The following is a 13,795-nucleotide window of genomic DNA, read 5'->3' as shown; positions in this document are numbered from 1 at the left end:
TCTAAGATGCATAATTGGTCAAATGAAATAGTATTATAGTACTAATGTGTTTGTTAAGTCTTTGTGTAATTAAAAGAAAATGGAGCATTTAAGGGCATTTCTTATCAAATGACAAACCTTAATGTAGAATTCTCGGGTTGTTTCAACACATTACAACTTTCATGTGTATTTAATTTGACACGATATCATGCATAATAGAAGGAGCAGAATTGACTTTAAAAATATTTTTTTCAATTTTTAGAAAGATTTTTATACCAAGAAATCTTTCACATTCCTTATGTTATCTTGTCTATCCTAGTTATATCCTAAGTTTATGTTTTCTTTGTTCTTCCTACTCATATTAAGTTTTTTGTAAAAGTGTCGGTATCACATAAGCAAAGTTTGTTACCTTCAACACAAGTCAAAGGGAGCACACTTCATATAAGAACCAAATTAGATGAAAGATGATTATGCTAAGAGAAGATTGTGAACTTTTCCTTAACAATTTTGGTAAGTATTCCCTTCCACAAGTGGTTATTCAAACTTACATGTCATAGTTTGTGGCTTGCCACATCACGTAAGCAATTATATAAATCTAGTTAATCCAAAACTAGATTACTTCCTACATCATTGTTCACTTGTGCGACTCACTTTACTAAGAATAAAAGGCATTGAAGTTTCATTCCAAGAAGAACTCTCTTTAGTAGTGTATGCTTCGGATACATATGATAATAGATAGTCATACTTTGAAGCGTATATGTCATGCCCAACCTCTTTTGTATATGACAAATCACTTCATGTTGTTTTTCCCATGTAAAAGAACTTTTCTAGAATGGATAAGCCCTTGGGAACATCACAAATCCCCCTCAATAAATCTCCCCTTCAGTACTCGTCTAAGCTTAATTGAAATCATTATTATATCTTACTCCTTATAATTGATCACTCATTGGGTCAAGCAAACCACGTTAAGATAAACTCCTTTAGTACTCTTAACCAATCCTTAAGATTTGTCGGCAAACAAAATTTTTTGAACACATCTTCAAACTACAAACAATAACAACAATGCTTCATGGGAAAGGAATCAAATGACAACACTTCTTTAAGGAATTTGAAAGATTTCTAAAAGATAAATGATTTTCTTTTGGTTTTATGCAACACCCTTCTACTTTTTTTCATGCTTGAAAACTAATCAACCTCAATCATGCTTACCTTTTAATCTCTACAAAGGTTAAGAGGTCATTCAAACTAAAGACGTTGTGCCTTCACATCTATTCAATTATTCCTCACTCAGATTAAGCATGCATTCTCATTGGTCTTACCAACTTGATCCATAATTTTCTCTTTTTTTTCTTCTTTTGAGCCTCAAATTCATGTTTTTGTTCTCTAGACTAGGAATGTCATACAAAGGTGGCTTTAGGTGTCGTTGATGCTTTACTTGGACCAACACTGCAAGCCCGTGAGAGAGCTCTTCAAGAAGTTGCTCAATGAAGGCAATGACTACTTTCTTGCTCAGTCTTTGACCTAAGTCTATCTTGCCTACAACTTTGTATGTGCCTATAATATGATCCTTGGATGATGAAGAAATGGAAGAGGTAGATTTCAAAGGATTTAGTCTATTAGTGATGACACATATTTTGTATACATGTTTATAGTTTTATTCTACAACAAATGCACTTTCCATATGCTTTATTTATAGATTTTAACTTAGTTTTTTTTTATAGTAATAAATTATGTTTAATGTACTTATTGACTTTAATTTTGTATTTTTAACTCATCTAACATTTCCTTCCTTATCATTTATGGAAATTGAGGGATGATTTAGGGTTTGGTAAATAAATAAAATTAAAAGTAGAATGGTTAAAAATTAAAAGATAATTTTGTCATTATAAATTTTTTGGGGAGGTGGAGGGAGAAGGGGTGGTGATGGAGGGAGCAACACCCAAATGTATTTTGAAAAAAGTTTTCTAGAACAAGTTTTTTTCACATTTTCTCTTCTTCCTCTTCCATGTTCTCCCTCTCTTTTTCTTTCTTTGCGGTGGTGATAACGAAAGCAACGAGAGAAGTGGTGGTACAGTTATTGTAGAGATGCATTCAGTAATTGTGAGGGTGAAGAAAGCAATAGCCTGAGTCTTTTATGCTAAGCCAACTTTCGTTATGGGTTTGCAGGTGGAAATAACGAAGGCCCGTAATCAAGTAGATATAAACTGTTCATTTCTCTAACAGTGCGAAGCCACTTTGACCCCTGCACAGCCCTTGTTCCAAAGTGAAAAAAAAAAAATAGACTTTTATTATTTTGATTAAAAAAAATTGTCTATGTAGATTAATGGTCTTAATTTAAGAAATAAGTTTTAGCATTCTAATAAGTAAATTATTAACTATATTATAAATCCATTAAAGAGTATGTATAATACTTATTATACAATACAATTTAAAAATATACCAAAATATATGTATAAATAAAAATATTTATACAAATAATTAAAATAAAAGAAAAATTTTATACGTTTTTCCCTACACTTTATGTATAGCTATCTCATCTCATAAAATAAAACAAAACATTTATGTATAGTTATCTCATCTTATAAAATAAAGTGTTAAATATGTTTTTAGTCCCTAAACTATTGGCCGTTTCTGGTTTTCGTCCCTCTTTCAAAGTAAGGTACAATTTAGTCCTCATTCTTTTAGAAACGTTCGTTTTAATCCTCGAAAACTAAACACTGTTTAAAAATTTGGTCCTCATTTAGCAACAAATAAGGACTAAAACCAAAATTCCGAGGATTAAAACGAACGTTTCGAAAAGAATGAGATCAAATTGTACCTTACTTTGAAAAAGGGGACGAAAACCAAAAATGTCCAATAGTTTAGGGACTAAAAACATATTTAACCCTAAAATAAAACAACACAGGAATAATGATATAAAAAAACGACTTTATTAATAATATTCATAAACAATTCAATTTCAATTAATCACAACACACAAAAATTACAGATACTACATTTAGATTTATATGACAAAATATATTTAACAATATCAATTAAAGTCTTTCGAAATATTTATATTAAGTATATTTTACCATATAATAACATTTTGTCCCGTCGAAAGTTTGAATTTACAAATAAATCCAAGAATAATTGATTATGGTAAGTTCATTATATGTCATGTCACACATATGTCGTGATCTTCCCTAGAGTTATTATCATATGATATCTTTACATATGTTACTTAGATCATAGGTATCCATACTTAATATATGAATCAAACAACAATTTCCATATCATCTCATATATGCGATAATAAATTTATATAAATTTTATTTTTCTCAATAATAATTTTCATACAACATAATTCACTAAAACAAAAAAACATGAATAAGTTAAATATACAAAATAATATTTATTTTTCATTTATAATATACATGCAAATATAATCCACCAAATAAAATAGAAGAGAAAAAAGAAACAAATAATTGTTTTACTTAGAGTGAAAATATGTTCGCTTGCGCAAAAATTAGGTAGATATAAAGATTGAGTTGCAGTGCTATGTTCACTTAAGTAAAAATATGATTAAAAGTAACATTATTTTTATTTCCAGTTGAGAAAAATAGGATCATGAGTAAGGTTTAAATCTATGTTCTATTTTTACTTGAGCGAAAATCTTCAACTTGAACACAAATATAAAAAAATCTTGCAAATATAAAAATATCAGTCTCGAGTAAGATCAATCAGTTTCAAAGTTATTTTCAAAATTACTTTAATAATACAATTTCTAAACAATTCAAAATATTAATCCAAACCATGTCTAAACATCATTTTTTATTCATTCAAATCAACCATTGTTACTTAATATTTATACTCACACCAAATTCATGATTTATCATAAAAAAAATTATAAATTTACTCAACTTATCTAAACTATATTCAAAACTCTATTTAAGTAAACCATATTATTAATATGCATAATCTAGTTACTAAATTAATTCATTAATAACAATATTCAATTTAGAATATTTTAAACAATCATTTTTCAAATCCAACAATATTTAAATAATTTTTCAATTAATCACAATCCCGACAAAAAAAAAATTAATGACCAAGTCATGTTCATATTTAAATTATTTGTTCTATTAAAAGTAAGCAATTAAATCATACGAAAAAAGAGAACAAATGTTTTTTAAAATTGATAGGAACTTAATTTGTTTGAAAATTCTATCATGCATAAATGTTCTTCATCACTCAACTATTATGAAGTGCTACTAGATTCTCTGCAAAAGAGATGATGAATGGAGGAAGAAAATTAAAAAAAATAATAAAAAAAATATATAAGAGGGAGAGAGAGGAAAAGAGGAATCGGAGCAGGGCATTAGAGAGTGGGATAATCCAATTGAGTAATTGAAAATAAAATATTGTTACTATTTTAACTTTAAACAATAAAAGTAAATTTATATTAATATTTTCACATTTCTTAATTCTTAAAGACTAATAGAAATATTTATAACAAACAATGATTCTTAAATTACTCGGATGTTAAAATAGAAATCATAAATATGTTTTTCAACCAATTGAAATGAATGTGATTTTAAGAAAGCACGTGTCATAAAATATTTTCTTGTAATATTTTCTCATAATATTTATAAAACAACATTAATAGAATTAACTATATTAAACAAACAATGTTTTGTTATATAATTGAGTGAATTTGAAACTCTTGCACTTGTTCTTAATCAAATTAAAAGTATAAATATAATTAAAATGTCAAATAAAAATCAGCTTAATTTAACTAAATTAGTCAAAAGTATAACTGGATTATATTAGAAGTAGTGGATTAAAAGATTTGTTTAAATATATTTATACTAATAGCAATATTTAACATATTTAACGCAAATACTTATATATTTTCAATGGATAAATAATTGATTCAATAAGATAAGTATTATTATATTTGATTTTTAATACATAACTTTAATTTTATTAGTTTTGTTTCAAGTTTGTTAAAATTAATATAATTGAGCACATTTTTTTATCTTTAATAATTGTGCATTTTAATTTTATTTTTTATAATAAACATACGTAATACTTATTAAAGATCAAACAATTGTTTAATTACCTCAATCATTATTAGAATTCACATAAAATTAATAAAATTAAAAATTTTACACTAAATTTGTATTATATTAAAATTGAGATATACGATGAATGGGCGTTTATCTTGAAAATCTTGTATTTCTCGCATTTATTTAAAGGGGATTCCTATTAAACCCTTATGAAAAATTTCATTGTCCGTACATTCTTTTAATTTGTTTTTTTTCTTGCAAATTATATATTAGATTGGATGGTATGTCTCTCAATCAAACTTGGGTTTGACCTTTCAATCCACTTCCACGTCACGTTCCATAAAATCCAAACACCACTTTGACTTTTCAACGAGTTTGGTTAAAAATGACCGAAGCATAATCTCCAATGGAGTGAGTTTCTCAGTTCTTGAATCCCTGAAAATCCAAAACCAAATTTGTCTGACATCGTATTCTTGTCTTCGATTCATCTGGGTCATAGTAGATTCTCCCATTGAAATTGACACAAGGGATGCAATTTAAGTTTCTAGAACTGCATGAGTATTTAATGGTGAACTAGTTTGACTTAGGAGCATGAAAGTGGTAACAAAATTAAACAATGTAGAGAATATTGCAAATGTTGGCCAAAAATGAAACTCATCTAAGATCTCAAAATAGGTCGATTCAACGCAATAGACAAACAATAAAGATCCCTGCGGCCTAATCAAATACTATAATGGCACACATCATTGTTGAGTTTTATTTAGTGGAAAAAATTAAGACTAACTTGAAGAAAACTTAGTGATACAATTCGGCTATGAAATATTCTGAGGACGAAGAACAAGTGGCTTTGGGCACCGTACAGTTTGCCGTTTTGTGCATTTGAATTAAATTACTTCATTACAATATGCATGGAATAGCCGAAGTTCAAGTACAAAGACAAAAGCTTCCATCCACTTTCTGAATTTACACCTCAGATACTCAATAATTTATCAAGATTTGACTCATCATTTCAAAATTTGGCACTTTTGATCTATATTAACTAAATATTATCTTTTATTTATATCTTTTAAATTGAACTTATTTTAAGTCTAATTTTTAACATTTTTCTCATGATATATAAAGAATTTATGCATGATTTTATAGTTATTTAATAATGAATTCAAAAATTTGTTACAATATATTTTAATACCATATTAAAAAGTGGATTTAAGTATGACTTAAAAACTCACCTCTCTTAATACGGTGTCAGAGTCTGGTTAGAGCCTATTCTAGCGAGTTCTATGTGGGCATTCTATTCTTCTATTCCACCCGCTATCGGGCAGTTATCGGACCACCCAATTTCTACTATCACGCACGAGATGTCTCGGCGTGAAGGGATTGTGTTGGAAGTTGCACATCGACTAGAGATAAGGTCAAATTATAATATATAAGTAAGTTAGGCTTAAACCCACTTTCTAATATGGTATCAGAGTCATGGTTATAGTCTATCCTAACGAGTTCTAAGTGGGCATTTCTGTTTCCACCTGTTGTTGGACCACTATCGGACCACCCATTAAATGTGTTTGAAACTATTTTTAATTTTCATAACTATATAAGTAGAATATTTGGTTCACTCTTTTATCTTATATACTTTTAAAAGCAATATTACAACCTTTATTTGATATTTTTTTTGAGCTACTTTCATTTGTTAAAAGAGTGCTTTAAGATTGTTCAAAAAATATTTTAAAAGATTGTGATGTTTTGTTGAATTACTTTATGTTTCTTTTGTTATGTATCTAGTAACATATTTCTATTTTTTTTAGTTGCCAGAGTATTTTCAATTATTTTTTCTTGAATGTTCAAGAGTTGTATTCGTTAGTTTATGATAGTGTGAAAAATACTTATTATTCATACTTATTAATACTTTCAAATTTGTATTTATTCATGAGTTATGTGTTTTCCTCATATTAACACTAGTAAAAAAATAGTCTTTTAACGCGCTTAATATGCCTCGGTTTTCACAAAACCGAAGCATATTAAAACGCGATAACATTTTTGTAATTAAGGCGAACTTATATGTCTCGGTTCAATGGAAACCAAAGCCTATACTCTCTACTATCTTGGTTATTTATCAAACCGAAGCATAAAACCCCTCTACAAATCCATCCACCCCTCTCAGTCGAGTGTGAGAGGCTCGAGGTCGGGCTGAAAGCACCATAGTGGCCGCGGAAGGCAGGATCGATGTTGACGATGTCGAGGGAACAGGGCTCGAACCACTGGGCCTCGGTGCAGAACTGGAAGGCGCGGTACTCGTGCGTGTGCACGTGCGAGAAGGGCGCGTTGTCGAAGGAAGGGGAAGCTAGCAGGAGGAAGACACAGGGAGGGAAGAGATAAGGTTGTTCAGGGGAATTTGACTTTAGGTTTGGGTTTGAGTTATCGATTGAGGTAGAGAATTGAGAGAGAGACGAGAGGGAGGAGGTGACGGAGAACTCACGCATACTCGCGCATGGAGGGGCGGAGGGCAGATCTGAGATGAGCGGAGAACCACGCAAGGACGGAGGAGCGAGGGTGGAGGGCATAGGGGATGACAGCGCCGAAGGATTCATGGAAAGAGGGGGAGTAGAGGAAGTCGGTGACGGTGGCGAGGAGGGTGGGGACGACAGAGGAAGAGTCGTCGGAGGGTGTGGTGGGAAGGTGGGTGACGTGGCCGAAAAGGAGGCTGTGGATGGTGGAGGGGGAAGTGGAGAAGCGATGGATGAGGGAGGCAAGTGTGGCGCCGGAAATTGCATTCTTCTGTAATTGGTAAATTTCGGGGATCTTCTACAATGTACGGTGGATCGTCCATGGCGGTGGAGGCTTGAGTCTTGTATCTCTGTCAAGGCTTTAGGACCTGGGTATTGCTTCATAATCAAGATTTGGCCACCAAACTGGTAAATTTTTACAGCATTTGTAACTTTATTTGGAATGCCCATCAACTATTCGATCAAATTCCCAAAGGGAATTTGTTTCTTTGGAACGTCTTGATTCGGTATTTTTGGCCTGTTTGTTTAATATTTTTTGTTACTGTTATTTACTCTGAGATGTAATTGATGTTGTAAAGGGATTTTTGGATTTGAATTAACTTTAAGTGCTTGAAACCAATATGTTTGTTTCAAAGAGTTTTCTTTTTCGTGTGCTGGCATTAATAGTTTATTGTCATTTCCTTGTGATGAGTGAAAAAAATTGCTTTCGTAAAAGAATTATTAATCAAGGCTGGAGTCTCAGAAACAACTCCTTTTTCCAAAATCATGTCAAAGGTTTTGGGATGGAAAACTAAAGAGCTCGAGAATTGGCATGCATTTTGCCATAGGCCTTTGGTTTGGAAGCATTTTTTCATCGTTATAGGTATTTGGTGACATTCTCTTTTATGCTTGGCACGCAGAGGTTGATCATTTTCTTCTATTCAACTTACTAAATATTATAGGAAACAAGTACTTTTGGTGTTTTAAATACAATATTGAAGTTTTTAATGATTTTTGGAAGCATATCCAATGTTCATTTTGAAAGGATCTTATTTCAGCAAAATTCATGTTGAAATAGTTTTTTTTATGTTGTATAGTTCTTTTATTCTAAAATGAAATAGTTAGTAATCATCATTTGCACATTTTTTTTCATATAATTCAAACTATTGCTTTTATTTTAATTCAATCAATCCGGTTGTAGAATAGTTGAGAACCTAATATGCAAACGTTCATCTTAAATAATGATATCTATAATGGGAATTTACCTTAAATCAAAGGAAGAGATACTGCCTCGGTTCAGTAACCGAGGCGAAAAGTCCTTCGAGAAAAAAATATATAAAAAGGAAAAATTGTACTTCTTCGGTTATTTGTGAACCGAGGCAAAATCCTACCCCTTTTTGCCTCGGTTCACAACCGAGGCAAAAAGCCTATCTCTTTTTGCCTTGTTTGTATATGTCTCGGTTGTGGAACCGCTGTCTATAACCGAAAATAACCGCTGTCGTTTCCCTCAACTGCACTAGTGTAAGATATAATATTTTCTTCTTTTGTTATGTTGTTAGGTAAGTTTATGTTAGGTCAATGCACAGGAAAATGAAGCATCATTAAGAATCCGTCAAGATCTTCTCACTCAGCCACTGGTTCACTCAGTTAAGAAGAAGGACACTTGCTCGTCGAGTAGAGTGGCTCGCTTAACGAGTGGGATCAATTAACAGTGCAATAATTGAGTTCTTGCCTAGCGAATCATACGTACTCGCTCAACGAGTTGTGTAATTTTGGGAGTTGTTATTTAGTCAATAAAGAAAGAAATAGTGGGAGTTCTTGTTGTGGAAACACGAGAAAACTTAAGGAAATTGTCAAAGGTTACTTTGTGGCATCAAGATGTCGTTCTTCCATCAAATTTCATCAAACTTGTATGTTCTAGATGACTAGGAGTAGCTAATTTAATTTTTCATTAGGATTGGATGCAGTGAACTCATTTTGATGTAAAATTCTTGTGCAATAAAATATTTATTCGTTCATATGCTCTGTCTTAAATTTCATGTCGTTATATGGAAATATAATGCAATTTTAATGTGTCTAGTTACCGGAAAGTAACTTTGAACATGAACATAGATAGAACACCTAAAAGAATTGGTTTTAGGAATGGTATCAATTCTTCTTGGTCATTTCTATACATTTGAATCTACTACAAATTGTATGTTGAATGGAATAAGGAATTAGTAATTTAGCATATATATTTAGAACTTGTTCTTAAAGAATTATAACTAGTATACCTTGATGAATGTTTGAATGAAATAGTGATATGTTGTATAGAGTTTTATTATAAGTGATTCATGAAACCCAATTCTAATGAAGCTTCATCTTTGTCTTAATCAAATTTTCTAAATTTCAATGTTGTCACAATATGTTTCCTTACTAATGAATTTAATCATCATTGTTATCCAAGTTGAAGTTGATAATTAAAAATTATTAGACAATCAAACACAAATCTTGTAAGAAATAATACTTGAAACATTCATATACTACTTATAACAAATTGGTACACTTGCCAAAAAGTTAATAGTCTTCTCTTGGTGTGACTCAATTATAGAATATATCCTCTTGATTGTACTCAAGAGTTGATATTGTAAAGTTGTTTCTAATCTTGTATATGTTTTGCTTTTGTTGAATACTTATATTAAACATATAAAAATAGTAGATTCTAATTATTTAAGGTTGAATAGTTGAGACTAGGTCTCTTGGTATATGAACCAAATATAAATTCTTGTAGGATCTTTTTCTTTCTTTTTCTTGTTTATTTTGTTGTTGCTAATTTTTATAAATCTTGATTCATATTCAATTGTTTTGATTAGAATAGTTTTTTAAAACACTTAAAGAAAGAGCCGATCTTTTCAAAAAGATTTCAAAATCAATTCATCTTTCTTGGTTTAGCTTACCTTCATGTTTTTTCTAACATTTGTTTTTAGAGCTGATTTTTTAAAGATTTTAAAAACAATGATTTTGAAAAATATTTTTAGAATGGTTTCACAAAACCAAACTTTTAGGTGTTATTATAAACATTATCCCATCTTTCTTGTAGATGAAAACTAATGTTTTTGAAAATTAAGATTAGAAATTTTATTTTAGAATTTATTGATAGAAGATGTTGTTATAAATGAACCACATATTTCTATTATGTAATTAACAATATGCACAAGAGAAAGATGTTTCTCTTTGGTCAATTAAAAAATTAATAGGATGTAAAGGTAAGAAACATCATAGTGGTTGTTGTCACGATGAGTTTTACATATAAAAGAGGCATGAGAAGTCTTGGAGGTTACCCATAAGGATACATAATAAGAAGAGAAAAAAAAAAGCAAAGAATTAACATATCATATGAAAAAAGCAAAGAATTAACATATCATATGTTCATAATATAACAGGGTAAAATCATCGCCATAAAAAATTCACATGTGATTGCCTTATGTTATATTTGAGCAAGAATTAAATAAAAAAATCTTCAAAATTTTGAACTAATTTTGACGATGAAAAATTGTCTTTGACGACTCATATGACAATTTATTTTTATTAAAAAACCTAAAAAAAGGAAGAAGAAGGTAACAAGAACAAAAAAGTAATTACCTTAAAAGTCGACTAAAAGAACTTGAAATAAAATTCAAATAGTAAAAATCTAGGTTTGCTTGCCAAATTTTTTTCAAAGTTCTTGAAAAACGAGAACAGAAACAAAGACCAAAATCTTAATAAATTGGCTTTTGTACTAAACTAGGCAAATTTGTGTGCCATATTACGAAAATGGACAAATTTTGACCGAAAGAAAAGTCGTGGGGGGCCCAAACGACTTCTAATGAAGAAGTTGTGCCCCCTTGCACGACTTCACATTGTTCATCTGACCAGTGTTGAAGTCGTGCACCCCAAAAATGACTTCATGGTGTTGTAATCAATTACCAAGCACTGTAATAGATTACAACGTGCTGAAGTCGTGTCCCTTGCACGACTTCACCTTTGTAGGCAAAATTGACAGTGGTAATCGATTACACCCTTCTTGTAATCGATTACCAGGAGGTTCAATATGGATAAACTTCCTAGTAATCGATTACAACAAGGTTGTAATCGATTACTAGAGTGTTCAGTGGGCAAAAACTTGGTAAGCGATTACAACCTTGTTGTAATCGATTACTAGAGTGTTTGAGTGTTGAATGACATTTTTATTTTGTTGTAAAGCATCATTAGAGGTTGTTTATGCCTAATTATTTTTATATTTGTAAGCACACATGGTTATTGATGACATTGTGATGTATTGTTATGTGTAGGAAGAGTAATGTTTTTAATGTAAATACAACAAAGTAAAAGAATAAGGCAAACTCATAAATGAAATTTGAACTATTTTATTGAATTCAAAGTGCATTACAAAAGCAAAAAGCTAAAAATAAAAAATCGAAAGTACAATAAAATTGAAATGTATCTAGGAAGATGATCCACCATGTAGACCAAAATGACGATGCAGATAGTCAATGTCGTGCTCTACAAGCTCAACTCGAGCATCAATTGTATCTAAGCGGGCACCCATGTTCAGCTCCAGTTGTTGAAATCTTGCATTAATGCTTTCGTTTATAGTATTGAAGTTGTCCCCAACAAATGTTCGGAGATCATTGATCCCCTTCATGACGTCATCAAATGAAGTAGTTTGTTGTTGAAGACGGGGTGGTGGTGGTTGTTGTTGTTGAGGAGATGCTTGATTATGGCGTTGAGGAGGAGGATGAGGAGAATTTTTGTGAACCCATCTGTTGTCAGCGTTTTTGGTCAATCCAAAGGATTCTATCACTTGTCTTGATATTGTGAAATGCCTATTACGTGGGGCATATATTTCATCATCCAATTCAATTTGAAAATATTGTAGGATCCGGGTGACCAAAAATGGATATGGTAAAGGAGCATCTGGCCTCAAAGCCTTCTTCATCCTATGTCGAATGAGATGGCTCCAGTTTATCTGCTTTGCTGTCATTATAATCCACATTAACAGTATATCTTTTTGGGTAACCTGTGCAAAGTTAGAAACACGTGGAAACAAAACACAACATATAACATAATGTAATATTCTAGCCTCAGCTTTCATAGAGCCGATTAGAATTCTACTCATACGAGGTTTGTAAGGAAAACAAATCAAGTCTCTTGCTACATATTGTATTGATCCTTCCATTCCTCAACTAATTTACCTTCAAATTTCAAGCCAAGAGAGGGCAGGTTGGCTATGGTAGCTAATAAGATGGGTTTGATAATCATTTTCACATTTTTTACCTCAGTCTTTCATGGTTCCATTATCAGAAAATTTGAGGTTGCTATAAAAGATACGTACTAAATCAGGATAATAGGGTGCAACATCACAAACAAAATCATCCAAACCCAGATTTTTCAGCATGTCAAAAAATTCAAAATTGTGACTGTTGAAATATTCTTCATCTAGGTGTTTTGGGTCAATGACTTGACGGTCACTAAAAAGTGAGAAATACTTTTCCAATAGTGCAGGGATCGAAAACTGCAGATTTTGGTGTGCTGGAGTCGGTGACGGTGGTGGTAAGGGTGAGGGTGAGCTTTGAATCGGTGAAGGTTGACGACATCAACGTCCTGCAGCTGTAGAAGATGAGCCCTTAACCCTTTACCTCTTTGAAGATTCTGCCGTTTGAGATTTCAATTGGTGGAAATTGAAGAGAATTGAAAGGAGAGTGCAAAAATGTTGTTTAGAAGTGAAAAGAGTAGAAGAATGTGTGATTTTAGAGGTTTGGGAGGTGCTGTAATGGTGGAGAGGAGCTGCAAATCGAAGGGGAAAGAGTGGGTGTTCGTGAGGAGAAAGAAAAAGTTGAATTTATAGGGTAGGGTTTCGCTAGTAATCGATTATAGAGTTTCCGTAATCGATTACAAGAGGCTCTGATAATCGATTACAGGGTTTCTGTAATCGATTGCCAAAAGACCTGGTAATGGATTACAGAAACTCGATTACCAGGACCTTTTGGTTTAAAAATACATTTGTTTGTTATTTTAGTTTTAGTTTAATTCATTGTACAATATATTTTATGTATATATTTGTTATTTTTTGCATGATGTAGAATATAAATTAAGATCTTTGTACACAAATATTAAAGTAAGGATCTAAATTTAGATTGATATTTAGTATTTACATATATACAAATAAAAAAGAAATGATAGCACTAATTAGAAATATATTAAAGGGGAACTTCATTACAAACTTAAAAGTTATTACGAAACATAACATATTATTATTACAGTCAT

General features: G+C 31.2%; 1 pseudogene; it reads right to left on the bottom strand.

The window, feature by feature from the left end:
- Positions 1–7,081: 7,081 nt before the first annotated feature.
- On the bottom strand, positions 7,082–7,854 carry LOC124829104 (uncharacterized; annotated as a pseudogene).
- Positions 7,855–13,795: the final 5,941 nt, after the last annotated feature.

This window comes from Vigna umbellata, chromosome 4 (assembly GCF_029865625.1).
Source record: "Vigna umbellata cultivar VRB3 chromosome 4, Vumbellata_1.0, whole genome shotgun sequence".
Taxonomy (NCBI): Eukaryota; Viridiplantae; Streptophyta; class Magnoliopsida; order Fabales; family Fabaceae; genus Vigna; species Vigna umbellata.
Note: the sequence above shows the minus strand (reverse complement) of the source record. Positions and strands in the feature narration are given on the sequence as shown.